The sequence below is a fragment of the Aythya ferina genome (genome assembly GCF_964211825.1).
Source record: "Aythya ferina genome assembly, chromosome: 5".
NCBI classification, from domain to species: domain Eukaryota; kingdom Metazoa; phylum Chordata; class Aves; order Anseriformes; family Anatidae; genus Aythya; species Aythya ferina.
The window spans coordinates 15565719-15585696 of NC_140301.1; the positions used below are offsets into that span (position 1 = coordinate 15565719).

Sequence of the window (19978 nt, forward strand, 5' to 3'; positions counted from 1 at the left end):
CAGATTGAAGTGTTTTTTTCTTTCTCTGATTTTTCTTATTCAGCTAAGTGAAGGTTTCTACCAGATGTAGCTGAACATAGTCATTAAGAGTTAGGGTTTAAAAAAAAAAATCCAGTTTCACATCAATACTGGTCCTTTCTATTGTGAAATTACTTTTTCTACCTCATTTAGTGTTAGAAACTTGGCAATCATTACGCACTTTTATTTTTAACTTCATTTTTGATAGATGCATGTGTGAAAAACTTGAAAATTACAAAGATGGTTTTGCTGCTTACTCTGTAGTAAGCTGCTGCTTTTTAGTTTGCAGGAGGAAACTGAAATAATACAACAAACGACAAAACTTTCAGTAACTTATAAATGAATTCTCAAGAGCAGCTGACAGGTGTGTCTGTGCTGGTGATACATTTGCACTGTAGTGCATTTGTGCCAGCAGCCTGGCAGTGACAGCGTTTGAGGAATCAAGATTCCAGCTCAGAAAGCTACAGCCTTGCTAGGGTTTGCAAGCATTTGTCCCAACCTGTGCAGGACATTATGGGCACAGCTGAGCCCTTCTAGGGATCAGCCAAGCCCACCTAGTAGTAATGAGCTCATTAACGGACAGTATAAAGGGAGCTTGAGGAAATAGAAGGTTTTCCTTTCTCCCTCCCTTCTTGTCTAGCAGCTGCTTTTTTTAAGACTGTATCCAGGAATTACTGCAGAAGCTGTACTGCACAAAAGAATGTAAGTTTTTTGCTTATGAAGCTTTGGTGGAAAAACGTGGTCTGTGCTAACAGAAGTGTGGTTTATCTGTTCTGAACTTCTATTGTGAACTGGTAGATGAGGGTTTTTGCTTATTTTCATCATGAGAATAGTAAGGCAGAAAAGAAACATAATTAGTGGATCAACTCCTAAATGTTGTTTAGGGTGAGATTTGGGACGATGGAGTCAGAAAACAAAAGCTTAAAGCTTCAGAATAGAGGTTGGCTGTCATAAGAATAGCTTGGGTGCTGCTGTTTGGTTACTGCAGGCCCACATTTACACCTGGGAGGGCAAAGCACCCTGTGCTGGGCTGGTGGGGCTGCTAAGTATTGCAGGCCAAGGTATTCATGCAAGTTCTTAAAAACGATAAAGTAAACATGTCTGGCATAACATAACAGATAGTGAAAGGGTCATTCCTTCGTTTGATAAAGTAAGGACCTATCTCCTGTCAGTCAGTTGCCTGTTGTTCTCTTGATTTTTTTTAATTTTTTTTTTTTTTTTTTTTTGCAGCAGGTAACTATAACTTCCTCTTGGTTGCATAGCAACTGGACCCTGACTGCATTAGTGTTTAGTGGTAATTACAGCTTTACTGAAATGGTTTCAACAGAAATAAGTCTTCTCTGCCCATCTCAGCCCCTTCCGTGGATGTAGGTTATTTACCAAGATTTTGGCTTCCTCTTTGAGGTGAATGGCTATCAGAGAATGAATAAAAATCAGCAGCTGTGCAACACCTCATTAATAAAGCAGGTCTGTTGTGCTCTGTCTATAAGTGATAAATGTGTAAAGCTTCCCAAATGATGAGGGTACAGACAGTCCTTTGCTCATCTCTGTATACACATATTAATGGTACAGTCCAATTAAAATTTACATGGGTATCTCTGAAGACTACCATTCCATGTATCAAGAGGCATTTATGTCTCTAACTTGCAAAGTGGAGAGCGTTAGTAACTGATATTGTTGAATTATCATTTGTCCCTGGAAACAAAAGTCTTTCCAGGCTCTGTGCATAATGATGAATTTTAAAACAAAGTGCACTGCTAATATGTATTACTTTATCCTCCAGTTACATTCCATAATTTAAAAATTTGCATTGTGGAGGCATAGTCTTTCTCCTAAGTGGATACAACTTCCACTGCATTTTGAATTGTAACCAATCAGACTTTTAATAAAGTTGTCCTGATATGGATGAGAAAATCTCTGCCATGAACTTTCATTTCTGCAGCCTCTCTCTACTCAAAAACAATGCTTTGCAAGACTTATTTGAACTTTTTAACCTGAAGATTTAATTGGCCTGCATTTTTCTCTGTTCCATATGTTATCTTACCTAAGGTGTCAAACATCTTAATGAGCTAGGTGAAAAATACCAACAGTATCTTTACAGTTTCTATCTACATCCACCTTTAAGTTTTTTAACTTGTGGAAAATCAGTACTAAAACTTGTTAGGATCACTCCACAAAAAGAACAAAATGGTTTTACAATAGGAGCTGATGTATAACACAAGAAAAATAAGAATAAAATATTTTAGTACCCCTTACCTGCCTGTTCATAAATAACTGATTCTTTCAGTTGATTATGAATCAGTCAGTAAATACACAACAATTTCACCAACCTCTTCTTGAAGGTAGAACAGTACTTTAAGGTTGTATCTTACATTCTCCTGCATTCAAAATGAGATAACAGTAGGAGGGTTTTTGTCTGATTCTAGCTAGCAAACTGTGTTAAATATTTTCCTTGACTGAACATGGCTTTCCACTCACATTTGCAATGTAATTTGAACTAAAAGAGAATACTGGTGTAACATACTATTTACTGGACTGTTTTACTATACCATCTCTAATGTGACTGATACCAGGAAAACAGATTTTTCTTCCCTTGCCCTTCTTTAATTAGTGATGAGCTTCATAAGAACTTAGAAACACAACAAGTAATGTTATAGTCAGTGTGTTCCTCTGTTTTCTCGTTATTAGACTTTGAGTAGAAAAAGGGAATAAAATGATTGGCAATGCACTTGGAACATTTCTTATTTTCAAGCTGATTGATACTGCTACTACTTATGTTAGGGTTGGAAGGACAGAGACAAATGCTGCAATCCACTCAATAAAATTATGTAACTAATACATAAGTAACAAATTGGCTGCAAATGTGCTTAAGTAAAAGCAGACCTTTTTCTTTTTATTCATTGGTGTACATAAATTTGGAGGAAAATTCAAATCTCTGGCAGCAATAATACATCATTTTTATCTTTGTTACCAATGTCCTACAGCTGTACAGAAAGGAGCTCTGCCTGAGGTGATATAGAGCAATATAAAGAATGTGCTATAAACATAGATTGGAAATATAATTGCTCTCTAATCAAAAAGACATTTTTGATGTCTTTCTCTATAATTACATTACTCCTGAAAAAAATAGTGTAAACATCAAATCTGGGATTGAGCATGGTTTAAAAAAAAAAAAAAATACCCCACAGGAAATACTTTTCATGAGACTCTCACTCCATTTAAATAAAAGGTAGTATATCTCAGTGAGGAGCAGAGCTCAAGATAGACTCATGAGGGACACTACTGACTAAGTGGATTTTGTGGGCTCAGAACAGCAATCTTATCTGTATAAATGGGTCTTTTGATTTAAGATTGATGCATAATGGAAAACCACTGTGCAGGGTGCCTCTATAAAACCTAATTTTTGTTAAGGTTTCTGGCTCACTCTTCGGTGTTTTGTACTGATTTACTTATTTTGTTTAAAATGTACTCCCCAGTAAGCAATTCCATTCTGTCTCACAAGTGCTGCAAAATCAGAGCACAGGGACACCTTTTCTTCTGATCAGTGTCTTACTAGACAGTATGTGTTATCTGACAAATAACTGCATAACCATGGTTTAATCTCTTCTTTGTCAGTGTGTTTTATTTTTCCCATAATGCTGTGAGACTCAATTGCTCTCTCCTCTATGTCCATTATTTTAATCTACTACTGCTGTAACTATGCTTTGCTTTTGTCTTCTAGGATCAAAGTTCAGTTTTCGTGAACAAGGAAATACTAAAGTGTTCTTAAAAATAGAAAAATCAGGGAAGAGCTCTGGTACATGAAGTTCATACTTCTATCACAGACATTACTAGCAAATTCCTAGATATTTAAAAATTAAAGCAAAACCACTTTCCTCAAACTGTTTTGTGTTCTGAGAAGGAATGAGTTTTCTTGAAACTTGGAGCAGTCACTTCTTATTCTGAAGCACAAATAGGAACCTTAGCAATCATGCTTCAGAGTCAAAGATATACAGAATAATAAATGTACAATTCAGTTGTACTACCTCACTTTTATCTGTTACTTGTATGTCAGTTGGAGCCTAGTATTCAGTCCAAAGTGACAAATTCTTTTTTATGTACACTGTTTGATTTTATTTTATTTTTTCCTTCGGTGTTTTTCTGTGTAGTCTCGCAATGCTGATTTGCTGAGGTCCTGAACTCCTGCTGTTTTCTGTAGTTGACAAGGCTAATCCATACAATTCTTCTATACATACTAGTGTTAAAGGAACAATCACTTTCCTCTTATCTTTACTACTGTGTAAACTCATCAAGGAGACTGAGTGATAAAGAAGTGTTGATTTGTCCTTTACTTTGGATATCAAGGCAGAGGCCCTTAAGTGATGCACAGTAGGTTTATCTTAGAAATACAATGAAGCTTGCTTGGGTTTTACTAGAGAGGGATGTAACCCATATCCCAACAAGCTGTTTATTAAATTAGGTTTTTGATGGGAGCTCACTGCTGTGCTAGGATAGTGACATTGGTTTGGACAGCAGTAAGAAAGCCTTTTCAAATACAAAACTTAAGCTATGGTTAAAGAACATTGCCTCTGATTGACTAAACTTTGGAGAGGAAATGTAGTGTCTTACTGTGATAGAAACTGTTAAACATGGTGATAAATAATCCACATAAACTAATAGAAGATTATCTTTGAGGAATTTTAATATTATTTCAATGTGAACATTAATTATAAAACTGAAGTACTATTCAATAGGAAAAATGGAAGGATACTTTACACATAAGCTAATTTTTTTCTACTGTATTCCTTTAAATATCCATAAATACAATGGATTTTGTTTATTTCATATGAAATCTAGAGGAAATAACATGCATGAGAGAGGTACTAAAGTGGAAATCGGAAAAAAACTGTTTTGGCTACTGTGTGCTCCTCTCTTGATTCTTCATGCAATAACAAACCCTTTATCAGTGAAAATAGGCATTAAACAATAATACAAAATGACAAGAGAGCTGTAATAATTATGCAGGATTTGAAAGGCCTCACATACTCAGATGACAGGGATATAAAGGAAATGCCATTTAATACTACATATCATGATTTTATATTCAAGATAAATGAATAATTAACAATGATGGACATTAATTAATTAATGTCCATCATTGTTAATTAATGAATAATTAACAATGATGGACATAATTAACATGGCTAATGCATGCATCTTTGACCACAACAGAAAGAAAATTCCTAATGCAGATCTCAGAACCAAATTAGACTGAAGAATGCACAATGCACTACTGACTTGCACATCAAAATGTTCAACATGTTAGATTTTAATAGGAGTTATCCAAGTTAGTGACTATAAAAGTTCTAGCTTCTCCTGATGAATGAACATCTGTTGAAGTCTGATGCACCATAGTTACAGAAAATGTTACCTACATTTTTTAATATTTGCAGTGTTTTCTCATTGTAAAGTCATACAAATGCTTAGACAGAAGGGAACAGGAAGATCTAGCTAGATCTCCATGCTACTGATGCTGTTATTCTGTGGTTATTTTTTTCCTGGAATTGTTCTTATATTCTAATAATATACATTGTCCAAATATCCTAAATTCACCCACCCATGGTTAATGACTTCTCAGTAAAAATGCTTTTTCCTAATGTGTGTACTTAATGTTCTTCAAGATTACTATTACAAAACTGTGGTAAGACAAAATCAAATTAGAGCTGCTATAACCACCTTTCTATGCATGGGAGAAACACCCTGCATGGTTTTTGTTGCTTTTCCACTTCTGTATATTTATACCTTGGTATGGTAGGAAAACCTTAGTAAACCCATTGAGGCTGTAATAATGCTGAGTGGGTGAAATAAGTCCCTTGAGTAACTTGATGTCCATGAACTAATCTTACCTCTTTTTTTTTTTTTTTTTTTTTCCCCTTTGAGGCAAACCACTCATGAGTTGAATTGGCTGAAATCCACTGAAATCTGTAAGCCTTTTATTCACACTATCTATGATCAGATAATTTTTCTATATTTCTGCTTTGGAGTTGTCTTTTAATGGACAGCATTCTATATTTACCTTATTATATTTTCTTTTCCTTATAGATTATTTTTTCAAGTTCATTTTGAATTCTTATCACTCTTCTTGGAAGTGCTGAAGCTGTTTCTCAGGTGGATGACATTCACAACTTCCTGTTCTGTTCTGCAAAACTGTTATTCGGAATATAAAAGAATTCAACTAGAAACAAAACTGTAATGGATCCCACTTGAAAAGCCTTCCTAGCTCCTCTAACAGTTACTAGCTACAGTTTGAATCTAGATTTCCAGCCAGCTGTGCATACCTTATTTCACCTAGTTATATTTCTTCCCTTCACTTAGAAAAATGTCATATGAGACAATGTCAAATATCAGATTGATTTGACTGGATTTGTCCTTGAGAAATCTTTTTCAGTTACTTCTTAGCTTAATTTCAAAGGAAATTAGGCTTCTGCAATCACACTGTGTCTGTTCTTCCTGATTAATAACCTCTTTTCAACCAAATTTGACATTGACCAGAGGGATAGAAATCTCGAATATAATTAAATCTCTGTGCACTGCAGGGAAGTAGGCAGCTAGGTAAATGAAAAGTGCCTTTTATAAGATAAAAACTGAAGATTCAACTCATCCAGAGACTAGAGAATCCATATACGGAAGATGTTACGAATTCCCTGACCTTGGAGAAATTTCACTGAGTGCTCAGCATCTTATGGACACCAGAGCATAATAGTAGAGTGCTATTCTATATAAGAGGAAAAAAAAAAAAAACAAAAACAAAAACAACACTCTTCTGATCTTATTCATGTTTGAGTAAAATAGCTCATGTTTTAGTACTTTCTTCAGGCATCAAGGTTAGCGATAGGTTTATAACTTTTCTGAAGTATATATGACTGTTTACTCTTTATTTCTCTTGAATGTTACCTTGCATTAATTTAGTAATGGTTCAAATACCACTTCTGAAAGTTTGTTAATGACTCTAAACAGGAATTTTAGCAAGCTGTACCAAATACAATTCATGTTCATATGTCTGAAATGTTATTTTACTCTATTAACTTGCCTTTTCCTGAAAATTAATTTTGCTATCTGATTACTTTATTTCTATGAAAGTTAAACTAAGAAAGTTGGCTCTGTTCATATATTGTCTGTTATGTATATAACCAAACATGGACAGAAAGAATGCGCTTCTGCTTTCCTTCATTTTCAGGAATTGTATATTTTTGCTTTTTATTTCTCTTATGTTCTTTACCTACATTGCAGCCATTAGTCTTTTTACTTTTCCTTTGATAGACAACTATTTCCATTTACTACTGAATCAGAATTATTAAAGAATTCTTCTTGACTTTCAGACTCAGTGAGGCTTTGATGCAGGCATACCTCTGAATCGTGGTTCTACCATGTGTTAGTCCATTATTCTTTTTAGAGTTGATACTATATTGATTGGCTAACACAGAGCTTGAGATAGAAGATTAAGAGGCAAGTCTTGATGCTGTGCAGATTAGTTTACTTAGATATATTCAAATATTTTCCAGATGTCTTTTGTTTCTCTAAATGTTAGTTTCTGTGGGTGGAGTAGAATTCAATTTTAAGTGTATCAGGGTTTATAACAGCTATGTTAGGGATCAGTACAGATTTAAATAAGTTACCTTATATCTGTCTTCAGAATATGCACATATAACAATGAAAAAAATAACCTGCTTATACAAATAATATTTTGTGTAACAATTCCTTTGATACTTGCTTTGTTATTACCTGCAATCTACAATAGTAAGCAAAATGTACATAAGTAAAAGGTATATTAATTTGTCTTATTTCTAATATTTTACCAAGGCCAAAAAATACAGAAAGAAAAATTTACTTATTTTGTGTATTTCTGCTCAGTTTCCTGATGGCTGAAGAAAGTTGTCTGCATAGCAAAAGGGCAGATGGAGCTGGAAAATTAGTCTGCAGAGCATGGCTAGTAGTGCAAGCTGCAGATCAGAATCACATGCTGTTAAACTGTCCCCAAGTCCCTTTCTTGCTTTATTTTACAGTCTGCTGAAAGATGCACAATTCAGGAAGGAGTTATGGCAGGTTGAATTAACATAAGCAGAAAGAAATCCTTTAATTTTGCCTAGTTAAGTTAGCTGCTTGTGGTAAATATTTTCCTTTCATCCCACAAAAATGCATTTGGTTTTGCTCATGGAAAGTCTTTACTATATTGCCCTGACTAAAGCATAAGGTAGTGAAGGGGGGAAAGAAAAAGCAGCTTAACTTTTCCATAAAGGTTGACAACATTGACAATACATACAAAAGTGTTCTAATAAACTGGCTTCAAGAGGCAATCAGAAGATATTCCTGAGACTGAATAACCTGGTTTTGTTTTCAATTTTGGGTTGAATTTCTTTGTGTACATACAAAATCATTAGGTTATTACTGAGGTTCTCAATTTACATTGTTGCTTAGTGAATGGATGATCCTGTTACTTCAGGGAAGTTGGGCAAGGTAATTCTGTACTTAGGTATTAGTCATGATGACATAGATAGCATGGCCAAAGTATGTCAGAAATGGCAGGGACGGTTTAATTTGTCAACTCCAGTTCTGTTCAATACAGGTAACGATATCATGCAATCCATCTCAGAACTGATGTTTTTTCCTTAATTGTAGTTCAACTAAGGGGAAATTTCTGACAGGAAATTGCACGATGCCTGCAAAATCAGCAGTTTTCTACTTTTTCTTTCCCTTTTAAAATACTCATGTTCTCACATGTTGTCAACAGTATATTCCCAATCAGCCCTTCCACTGATTATTTTATTGTCCTTACTTAATAGCTAGCTAGGTAAGTGAATGTAGCAAAGTTCACTCATAGCAAAACTATTAATTTAGAGTACATAATAATATCTCCATTTCTGGTTGTAGGCTAAGGAACCACACTATGCATTTGAATGTACAAATCATTTTAGGAAATACTTAATTATCCAGAAATTCTTTAACTGTAGTTATTTGAGGTTAAAATCAGAAGTCCATGCATCAGTAAGAAGAATCCAAGAAGATTGTTAAAGTTCTGAGCTTGATGGCCTTTCTACAACCTTAGTTAATTTTGACTTTTGGAAACTGTGGTATATCTGGTATACTCATACTATCCTGTAATACTTGCAAGTGTAGAATAATATTTATGTAACATTCTGAGAAACTACTGATGGAAGAATACTTCTAGTTATCAGACTTTTCAGCCAAGTCAAGGAGTAATCTTGGTACCTTCTTGTGTTTTTTCCAGTCCTAGATGTCAATATGTTCAGCTGGAATTGTTGCTGCTATGGAGGAGTTTCATATTAAGTGCTTGAGAAGAAACCTTGAAAAGTCAGAATTAAAAAAAAAAAAAGTGGAACCAAATAGTTAGAAACTTTCTAAATGCAAAATTTCCATTACTAAATTGTGCACACACAAATAACACCTTTTTCCTTTTAAGACTCCAGAAGATATGATTCAGTTTTATCCCTGATAAATAGAGCTGCGTTAAAAATACATAAGGAAGTGAATGAACTTTCCTTTTACTGATTAGATATGTGATTTATCTTATTCATCCCAAATGAGTGTTAAGTTTGTTTTTAGCACAGCTTTATAAAATGATCCTCTTTGTTTACTTACCAGTAGTAATCTAGGCCAGAGTTCAGTGATAATAAGAACTCCAGCTAGATGACCATGCTTCTGGCAGAATATCATGAATTTATTTGTATAAATGACTTCACTTACAGCTGTACCTTTTAGATAATCATCAGTAAAAAAAAAAAAAATTCCATATATACAGAAGAAAAAGAAAAGCAGCAAAAACAGTGAAATTTAGTTTTATTACACTTAAGCCAGTTCTCTAAAGAATATTAACTTTTTTCCACTATTTGATCAGTTAAAACTACAGTAGCTAGTGTAATACACATTACTAAATATTAGAAGACATTAGATTAGGAAAGCTTTTTCAACATAAATTTGCCATACTTGCATTCAACTGGCATTGTTAATCTCTTTATTTACCTCTATGCATGTACATATATTTGTATACATACATTTATCTGCTTGTGTGTATATATATTAGTTGTATTTATAGAAACTATATTAAGGGTAAGCCATATATAAGGCTGATAGCAATGTGGCTTGGCAGGATGCTGGTAGCATCCACTCTCCTTTCATAGTGGAATTGCCGCTCAGTTTCTGCCAAGTTTCAAGGTGTAATTGAATGGATGGAACATGCTGTGGCTCAGCAGATATAATGTGTCGTTATTTGGGGAGTTCACTGTTGAATTTGGTTTTTAAAATCAGCAGCTATTCATGAATTCAGTTGCAGTTCCCATGACTTAAATTTTTACCTGGTAGGGAGGATTCAGGACCTAATTTATGGAACTAAAAGATAGAGGGCAAGGACCAATTCTTCTCTAATGAAAACCTACCCACAGAGTATCTCTGCAGCTGCACTTGCTAGAGCCAACAAAGCCCAACTATACAGGGCATTATATACCTTTAGAAAGATGAATGAAGAGTAAAAAGCTACTTTATGGCCCAGTGGATTGTTTTTGTCTTGGACAAAGTGCTCTCACTTGCAGAGACATGAATATGTTCCATTTGTACTTAGTGAATAATAAAAGTACAAAACAAATGCAGGTTTGAATACACAAGAAACATTTTTATGTGGAAAAAATGTGTTTCCTTCTGGATGATCAGTTGCACTTTTCTAGATTATGCAAACTCCTAATTCATTTAACAAGATTTTCCATGCTCTTTATCTGGAAAAGGGAATTACAGTGAAAAATGCTGGAAGTTATAAAACTAGAATGAATAGTAGATATAGATATTATCTGTACCAGAGTTTATTTGTATATTTGTGTAGGTGGATTTGTTTTGCTTTTATAGAGCCATTTGCAGGATATTCTTCAGTGTATTTTATCTCTATTTTATGATTCTCTAATGAAACTCCAGAAGAAAGTGCTAAAAACTACTGCTTACATCCTCTAAAACCTTCTATAGGGATACATATTAGTATGGCTTTACAGTCTTAGGGAACTATACTTCTGACGTCTAGAGATTTCAAAAACTGTATCTGTTTAGTTGAATGAACTCTTATTATAGGGCTACAACGAGATGTAAAAGCAGTGCTGTCAGAGGAGGAGAGCATAGTTTTCACTCAGATCCTATGGAGATGCATACCAGTGTTTGGTTAGTGAAGCTACAGTGAACTGGTAAAACTGCCCTTCTCAGGCTTCTCCTTGATTAACTGGTCTGAGACTTAACATTTCTTTAAGATAAAAAGTATATGGGGAATTATCGTTTTGGGTTACCTGTGAACTTGGACATGTCTAAATTGGCAATATTTGGATAATATTCAGAAACATCTAAATGTTGACACAACTATTACTGGATTGGGATTCTAAACATCTTTGACTCCCTTGAGAAAGAGAGCAGCCCCCTGTAGATATAATCATGCAAAGAGCTTAATTTTTTACTACTAGTGTGTGCAGATCAGAATATCTTTTCTTTCTATAAAATTAAACTATTTTGACAGTAATTTTTTTTAATTTTTTCTTTTTTTTTTTTTTTCCGTAGTAGTATTGTGATATGGAAGAGTTCTGTATAGCTTTAATGACCATAAAAGGGGTAGGGTGGGTGGAGAACATTCACAGTTCTTTAATACATTTACTAGCTCTTCAGGTGAAATCTATCCTAACATTTATAATATATTTGTCTGACTTTGCATTTATAGATTCTTAACTTAAAGGTACATTGTTAATATAAAAGATTTGCATATCTATCTTGACCCTTTAAGGCAGAAATTCATGCACTTTAAAATGATATTAAAAAAAAAAAAAAAAGAATCCATGCAATAATCACCAAATACAAATCCCCCTTTCCCACTTCCTATGCAGAAACCTGAGTAGATCAGTAAAGCAACGTGAACAGAAGACAGAATATGCTCTGGAACAAGAGGGGTGAAATCTGTTACATATGTGAAATGCATGATTTTTAATCCTTCCTCACTTTCATGTCACAAATCATTTAAATACTAAATGGAGAATTATATCTTGTTTTAATTTTCAGTACGTATTCAAAATTCATGAGTTTTGATTAGAGGTAGATATCTGATTTGTACAACATGAGAATTGCATAGTTCTTATAAAGGAATGACAGAAGCTACAGCTGTAAGGAACTGTTATATTGTAAATAATTTGTAATTGCTATGCCCATGTTAAGTATGCCAAATCGGCTAATATTGCAGCTCTTTAACATAATCATAATTTAATATTTATTTTTTAACAAGGGCAGTGGATGCCTAGCAGATAGCTTGCAAATAACATTCTGGTACCATTAGGTGAGAAAATCACATTGGTTAATATTTTACTGCAGTGTAATGTACGCCTAGTTAATTAGAATGTTTAAATGTTGAAATTGCAAAATCAAAGATAGATGTCCCCCCCCCCCAAAGTAAACAAAGTAAATACAAAAACAGACCAAAAGTAGAGAACTCTAAACAGTTGCACACTTGTCAGCTTCAAAGTGGCTTTCAGTTACAGTTGTAATTTCTGTTGGTGTAGAATCTTTCATTTCAAAGATTTTTCGAAGAAATAATTTAGGAGCAGTGCTTCTCTGTGTTGTGATATAGGAGGGAGCCAGCTCTGCTTTGAGCTTGGTGTTGGACTGTATGCTCTCCATTGCTCCCAATCTGAATTATTTCATGAGTCCCTGAAGTGTCATGGCTTTTTGCAAGAAGAGGCACTGTTTCGTTAGTGGCGACTTCAAGGTAGCAGCAGCTTAACTCCATTTGTACTTAGTTGCTTATCAGAAGCAAGATTTTGTTCTATATTTCATCAGTAATATTTTCAGTTAATTTAAATGCAAATAACAGCTATATGATGTAGAGAAATGTAATTTTGTCAGTATGCTGCTGGGATGAAATTGTTTTCTTAAACACTAAAAATAGTGCTGATAAACATGCTAGTCATAACGATTACCAAAAAGTTTGTGGAGAGCAAGGAAGCTTGGATGAGTATTAACGTTCTAAAACAAGTAACCAGTAAGAGAAGGTGAAGTAATCAGTACAACAGATGTCTATAGCGAAGATGTTCCTTTTGGTGTGTTCATACACCTAGAGTTCTGAAGAGTTGGCTTCAGGGCTTCAGTCAGCCCCAGGATAACCCAGAAAGACAGTGGTGTTGGTGATGTAGACCTGGCCAAATATATTCAGGGAATGTTTTTTTCCTTTGAACACTGGTGACTGTCAATGACCTGTTAGATGCAATAAATCAAGTTTATGGGAAGACACAGTAATCTGTTTCTTGTTTATCTAATAGTACATCTTTCTGCCTTCATCAGAGTTAAACTGATCTTCAGATTTGAGATAAGGAACACATTTGCCATTTGTAGGTGTTTAGGTGTTGCCATTTGTAGGTGTGTAGGTGTTTCACCACCTCGCTGCTTCTGTGTGCATTTCATTTAATCCAGTCATTGTTAGGCATTTTAGTGTCTTAATCTGCCTGCCTGAAGCTGTATTTATTCGAGGACTGGTGTTCTTAGTTAAAATTTAAGTTGAAACAGGGGTGAACAGGTGAGATCTTATCCTCTGCATATCATAGCTAGTTAATTGAGTCAGTTTATTTTTGTCTTAAACTCTGAAATCAATAGTTTCAACAAACATTTTATCATTTACAGCAGCCTTTTATTTGTCCTTGTATTACCAAAGGTAATCACCGATGTCACTACACCTGAATCCTTGTTTCAGCTCAATATTAAACAGCAGCGATTAGCATCTTCAAACCAAACTTCTCTGTGCATCAGTTCTTTAAGAAACAACTCTTTTGTTGCGGAGAACCTTTAAAGTAGTAAACTTTGTGTGCTGTATGTTTCCCAAACATCCACAGTAGAGACCATCTAATTTGTTACACATCTTAGTTGTAGAGGTTGACCTACAATAACAGTTCTTATATTTCCTTATTACAAACTACAGGATTTGCAATACAGCAATCATGTTGCAAAGCCTGAGAATCTAAACGGATTTTGAAAGAAGGAGGAGGAAGAGGTCAGGGGGGAATTATGAGCTTGCTGCCTCTGCTCTTTCTTCAGAAATTCCCTCACTGGCAGTTAAGAACATCAGATGTTCTGAAATCTCCTGGATGGTGCCAGCTGATTGTTCTGCCCTGCAACCTGGGTGATGTGCAGGTCAGCCTCTTTACTGCACCTGACTGCTCAGCTAGAAAAACTGAATAGTACCTAAGATGTACAGGAAGTCTAAGACTGAGCCCCAAGTGGCATTTGAAACTTAGAGGGGAAAAAAAAAAAATGCTTTTCTTTGGTGGTTTAGGAGGCATTGTTTGAAAAGCAGCTACTTCAGTGAGTAAACAATACAGTCTGGAAAGTTTTTCAGTTATATGTCAATAAGACTTTTCATTTAAGCCAGTAAGTGATTTAATTCATTTCAACTCTGTAATTTCAATTCAATAAATATTACAAAATTTTGCTCTTTACTATATAAAATCTCATACCATCTAGCCTCTCTTGCAGCATTTCTAGAAATCCTTGAGCTAGATATGTACAATGAAATCTAAAACCTCTCAAGTCTATCTAATTTACCTTTTAATTGCTGTTTACATGTGTACTGCATAAGCACGTCTATCAAAGGGGAATGCAACTCTGCCCTACAGTCAAGTAATGAAGACAAAAACCACAAGTAAAAAAAAACAAAACAGTAAGAAACAAATCCTTTAACTTTTCAATTTCTTAAGATCCTGCTTGAGAAGATCTCCTTCTCTGGGGATCCACTGCATATCTTCAGGTTGCCTCTAGGGCAGAAACCCGAGTTTCTTATCAACAAGCAAGCAAAGAGCTGGTGAAAATATTAGATACAGCATGTGCCTTAAGCATGGAAAAAATAGGATGCTGTAGCTGTGTTTCTCAGGTTCTGTCACAGTTCTGTCTGGGCATTGTGTGGTCTTAAGATGAGCAGTTGCCTTTTCAGCAAACTTATTGCTTTTTCACCTAAGCACTTAGAAACTTCAATGTTGTCCAGGAAAATAACTTGTTTCTGGTGTCAGTCACTGCAGTGAAGAATATCTGAGTGAAACATGGTGGGGAGGCAGAAACTCCTTACTCAACTCCTTAATCACCATGGGTAGAGGGCAAATACAGACTGTGTAGTTCTGTGTATGTACACATGTATGTAGGTATATTTCTATTACATATGTAAGTAATTGATTTAAACCATAAGTTTCAAGGCAAACTTATACGTAGCCTTATTTTGGCACATGAGTAAATTAGAGCTCTGGGAATTGCTATGGTGTAGAAAAAATCTGGCACAAAATGGACCTGTACCAGTGCTAATAAACTTGCTATCCTCTAAAACAATGCAAATGTTCCTCAAGTGTAAAGTGGTTGGAGTGTTATCTGGCAAGGAACATGATCCCATAGGCCTTTTTGTGCTCCAACACCTTGCCAGCAGCACATGCTTTCTTTTTTGTCCCAATGAATCTGTAGTCACTTCAAGTGACACCAATATGTGCTTCCTTCTGAGACTGGCAATCTGAGTGCTCAGTGCTGATAGCTACTATTTAACATCAAGATCTCGAATACAAGAATGCCATTTGTTTGCATCTTTTGCTAGGTTCATAGGGGGGTAAAAACACCTTCCTTGCCTTTGTCAGCTAGTATAAGCTTCTTTCGTAGAATGGCTTGGATTAGAAGAGACTTTAAAGATCTAGCTTGAACCCCCTGCCTTGAGCAGGGACACCTTCCAGTAGAGCAGGTTGCTCAAAGCCCCATCCATCCTGGCCTTGTTTCTTCAGAAAGAGTTAGCTGCTCCTTCACAGAGCCTGCACAGCACGGCATGCTTGCCTCTACCTGTCTTCTGTGCAGGCACCTGCATCACAAACTGCTGTCTGCAGCAATAGCTGTGGGGGAATGCTTTATTTCTCTGCAGAGTACTTCTTGGGAGAAACTGGATCATAATGGGTTTCCAGAAGTTGTTATGAGTGGGTGGCAGCACTCTTGGTGTTGTGCCTAGTCACAAGGGCTTGTCTACAGCATGAAGAGAAGCAGGATTGGATTAGGGAGGTGAAGATGGAGCCCATCCTTGTGGTTTAATGTTTCCCCAATGAGCCTTCTGGACTGCTCTGGAGAGCCACTGAGCCCCTGGTGTCTTTGCAGGCTCCTATTGAGAGCATGTTACTTCCCAGCACTGCCACATGCGCTGGCACAGTGTGTTGCCAAATACAGTTTCTACAGGCTACACTTTTTTTTTTTGTTTTTCCCTCTGCTATTACCTCTTCTCATAAAACTGCAAATATGCATCAGAAATATGCAAAAGATTGAAGATGAGGTGGTTCTTCTAAAACAGTAAAGTTGGACCGAAGATACCAGAAAACCCTTTGAACCACATTATTAATCTTTGTTATGCAGCTGGCTCTTTCTTCCTTTACATAGCTTGAAGGAATTGTCCTTTCCTTTTCTGTCGGGAGGTCTTTGCTTTATAATTCTCTCTTCAATCTCCTCTGCCACTGTAAAAAGACTGTTTCATAATACCCTTGAAGCCATTCTGTCCCCAGCGGGTGCTTGACTTGAGTTTAAATTCACCCCCAAGTAGATATGTTATTTTATGTACTTCTGACTCTTTGGAGAGCTGCCTTTGTAGAAGTCTCTGAGCCTAGGGGAGAAAGGCCGTTGTCTTGTAATGGGCTCTTTGATTTCATCAGAATGGTTGTGTATACATTTCTGGGAAGTTGGTGAAACTGGATTTTAATGCATGTCTTGGGACAAGGAAGTAGACTATGTCCACTACAGCAACTTAATATCATGTGAGTTTCAGGGTAACAGTCTTTCCTCTGATGCAGCAATTCACTATTTACTGCAAAGAGCGAATTTCTGAGAGATACCTTAGAGTGGCAAAGAGAAACATAAACATGAGGGTACGGATCAGGAAGGCAGTACATGCCATCCTTCAACAAAATTGTCTCAACTCTATCTTACAACTTTAAAAACCTTGGTTTGAAGCATATTACCTTATTTTATTAACTCACTAGGAAGTGGCTAAATGTTTCACTGGCTGCCTAAGCTAGAAGATTGCCTATCCTAGATTGTAGGACAGCACTTAAAGTGGCTTCTGAAATATATGTGTATGTGTACCAAGAAACCAAAAGTTTGTGTGGAAAAATTCAGAGGAAATGTGCATGAAGAAAGTTCATAGCCAAAGGAACAGAGTCTGTGTTTGCATTTTGGAAACATTTGACACTTCTCATTTTCAATATGCTATTGAATATATTAACAAAAGATTTTCTCAACATGCAGCTTCTGATTTTTGAACAGTATCTTGTTATCATGCAAAATGGTCTACTATTTTTAGCAGTCTAACTGCAAATGACCTAAAGGTTTAGCATAAGTCTTATGTATTATAAATAAGGTACCTTATTATAAATAAGGTACATAGACTTCCACTGCGCAAATGAAACAAAAGTCTGTTAAGATTGCTCTCAGAAACTGGTCATGGTGCTATTCTACATAGGGATATACTAATTCAATGTTGATTACAAAAATAATCATAAAAAAACACTTCATCTTTGTAGTGTGTTTCATAAAGAATTAATATGAAGATAGAACTTCCAGCAACCTTACTCTTTTGCAAGTCATTACCTTAGAAATAAAAGCATCCTTGGAAATCGAAGTATGGATGCAATTTGAGAAGAGGCAAGCAGAGGAGGCATCCTACACAGTTAAATTTCTTTTCATTTTTATTTAATAAAATTAAAAAAAAAAAAAAAAAAGACACCCCCATGTTGGATTTGGATGCCCATGAGGTGATTTACTTTAATGCACTAGTCTCTTCTTTGTGACTGTAGGCTATAGCCCTGACTCAAAATGAGTTAATCAGCTTTTTTCTCTGCATTTCTCTACTCTATTTTCCATAAAACCTTGGAATATCAGGAAGAAGGTGGAACCGTTTGAAAAGGTAGCAGGCATGAAAGTCAAGATCTGGGATCTATTGCTCTTAAGGTCTCTTTCCCATATTCTACTCAGATAAAACAAAAACACTGTTCAAAATTGTTGGCTGGGGAGTGCAGCATATCTTGCCAGCTTAATTTATGAAAACATAGGAGTTTATGTGCATAGATCTTGCATTAAGATTCTGATGTAGTACTGGAGAATAATGTAAGGGAACAAAGGTTAAAAACTCAACCCAAAGATGCAGTAACGTTTTTGTTGCTTCAGCAGCAAATTTGCATAATGTGCAATCCTGTCAGACACATTCCCTGGACAGGGAATCCAAAAGACTAATTTATAAAAGCTGGCTACAAAGAAAGCAAGAGTCTATTTGTGTGAAACAAATTGAATCTGACCCTCAAAATCCAGAGGACTGTTTTGATATTGCTGACATCCGCAAGCTATGTATTTGCAGCTAGTGAATATTTGAGAAGTGGATAGGCTTAAGTTTAATAAGTGAGCCTCAAAAGATGCAGAGCTTAGTTTAAAGCTTCAGGAAGGGGCCTTCAAAGTATAATTGGTGGAACATAGTTTGTAACATATAAGGCAACCTTCCTTACGCTGGCCATTCACTAACATTGAGAAGAAGTAAAACAGAACAAAATCCTTGGTTTCAAGAATAAAACAATTTAGTTCAGGCAAGGAATGATGTCAGGGTGTCCATTCTCCAGAAATAATAATCTCTCTTCAAATGATAGAATCTAGGGAAGTGATTCTAAGAGGTGCCTGCCATGTCTCTCTTCTGTGGGGTGAAAACCAACTATCTGCAGAGAATCATTGATCCTCAATGTCATCTCTGATACTTTGGGTTTACTGAGGCTTTGAAATAGTTTCAGAGAGCAGCCTCAAAAGTAAACCAGAGGAAAACACTTTTTGTGAAGTTAACACTAGATACCAACTTGAAGATAAATGTTGTTTTAATGCTATGAGGGTTGGAGGACAGGCAGATGAGATTTGAAAGTAGAGTAAGTATCTCTTTAGACCAGTTGATAGAATAATTAAACAGCCTTTGGGGCAAACATACATACTTTTTTAGGTCTGAAACAGAAGGAATGATTTCAAAACTCAGCACAAATTGAGGAAAAACTGCATACTTGCTCAGATCTTGGGGTTTTTGAAATAAAGGTGGCTGGTGCATATGGAGCAGAATGAGTGGGGAGAGGTTAGAAGTTATAAATAATTGAAGCAAGTAGACAACAGGAAGTTTATGACATGCAAAATGGAAAAGGTAGGAGGAGAGGAAGATTATAATGTATCGAACACAAATTAGTTTTCTAGATATGAAAATAACAAATGAATTTTAAGTTGCAGGCTTTTTTCAAAAGCTTTGCAGTATCTCCTTAGGGCTCAAGACTAAAGACATCATGGACTGTGAATTTCACAGTAAATGTTTCTCTGGAAGCTTGTGGTCCTATGCAGATTTTGTATAAGCTATTATTCTTGTATTGGGGAAGTTGCTTAACTTCACCTCCACAATTCTGTGAATGTGGTGTATGAAGAATGGAATTATGAAGAATGTGGATGGAGCATCCAGGAAGGGTGGTTGTAATATTTACTGAGTACTAATTGTTTTGCTGTTGAGAACATTTATTGTGGTATGACAGAGATATGTTGGTAGATCCATTCTTAAGCAATATCTGTATTCACTTAGCATGCTTGAGAGCACCAGGAATTCCTTTTCAAAACAAATTTAGTGAGGCTGCAGGGCTGTTTGAAGAGCAAGACATTTCTTGTAATACAAGCTATAATTATTTAATGACATTCTGCATGATATCCTGGGGTAGGACGGGAAGTGACAATAGAAGGTGCATGTTCAGTGACGAGGGGAAGTGTCATCTTGCTAAAGTAAACACCATGAGTATGCTCCTATGCAGTTGGGTATGTGAAGCCTATGCTTCACACCCAATATAAAGGCTTCTGGAGGGCTACTTCTGATGTCTTCAGCTGTGGTGGCCTTCAGTTTTCT

The 19978-nt window shown here is 35.8% G+C and overlaps 1 long non-coding RNA gene across 4 annotated transcripts in view; it reads left to right on the plus strand.

The window, feature by feature from the left end:
* Nucleotides 1-632: 632 nt before the first annotated feature.
* Nucleotides 633-19978, plus strand: part of LOC311437314 — a 487226-nt gene continuing 467880 nt past the window's right edge. For all 4 annotated transcript variants that reach the window (XR_014693400.1, XR_014693401.1, XR_014693402.1 and 1 more), the window contains exon 1: nucleotides 633-720. This is a non-coding gene — a long non-coding RNA (uncharacterized lncRNA). The remainder of the gene's footprint in view (nucleotides 721-19978) is intronic.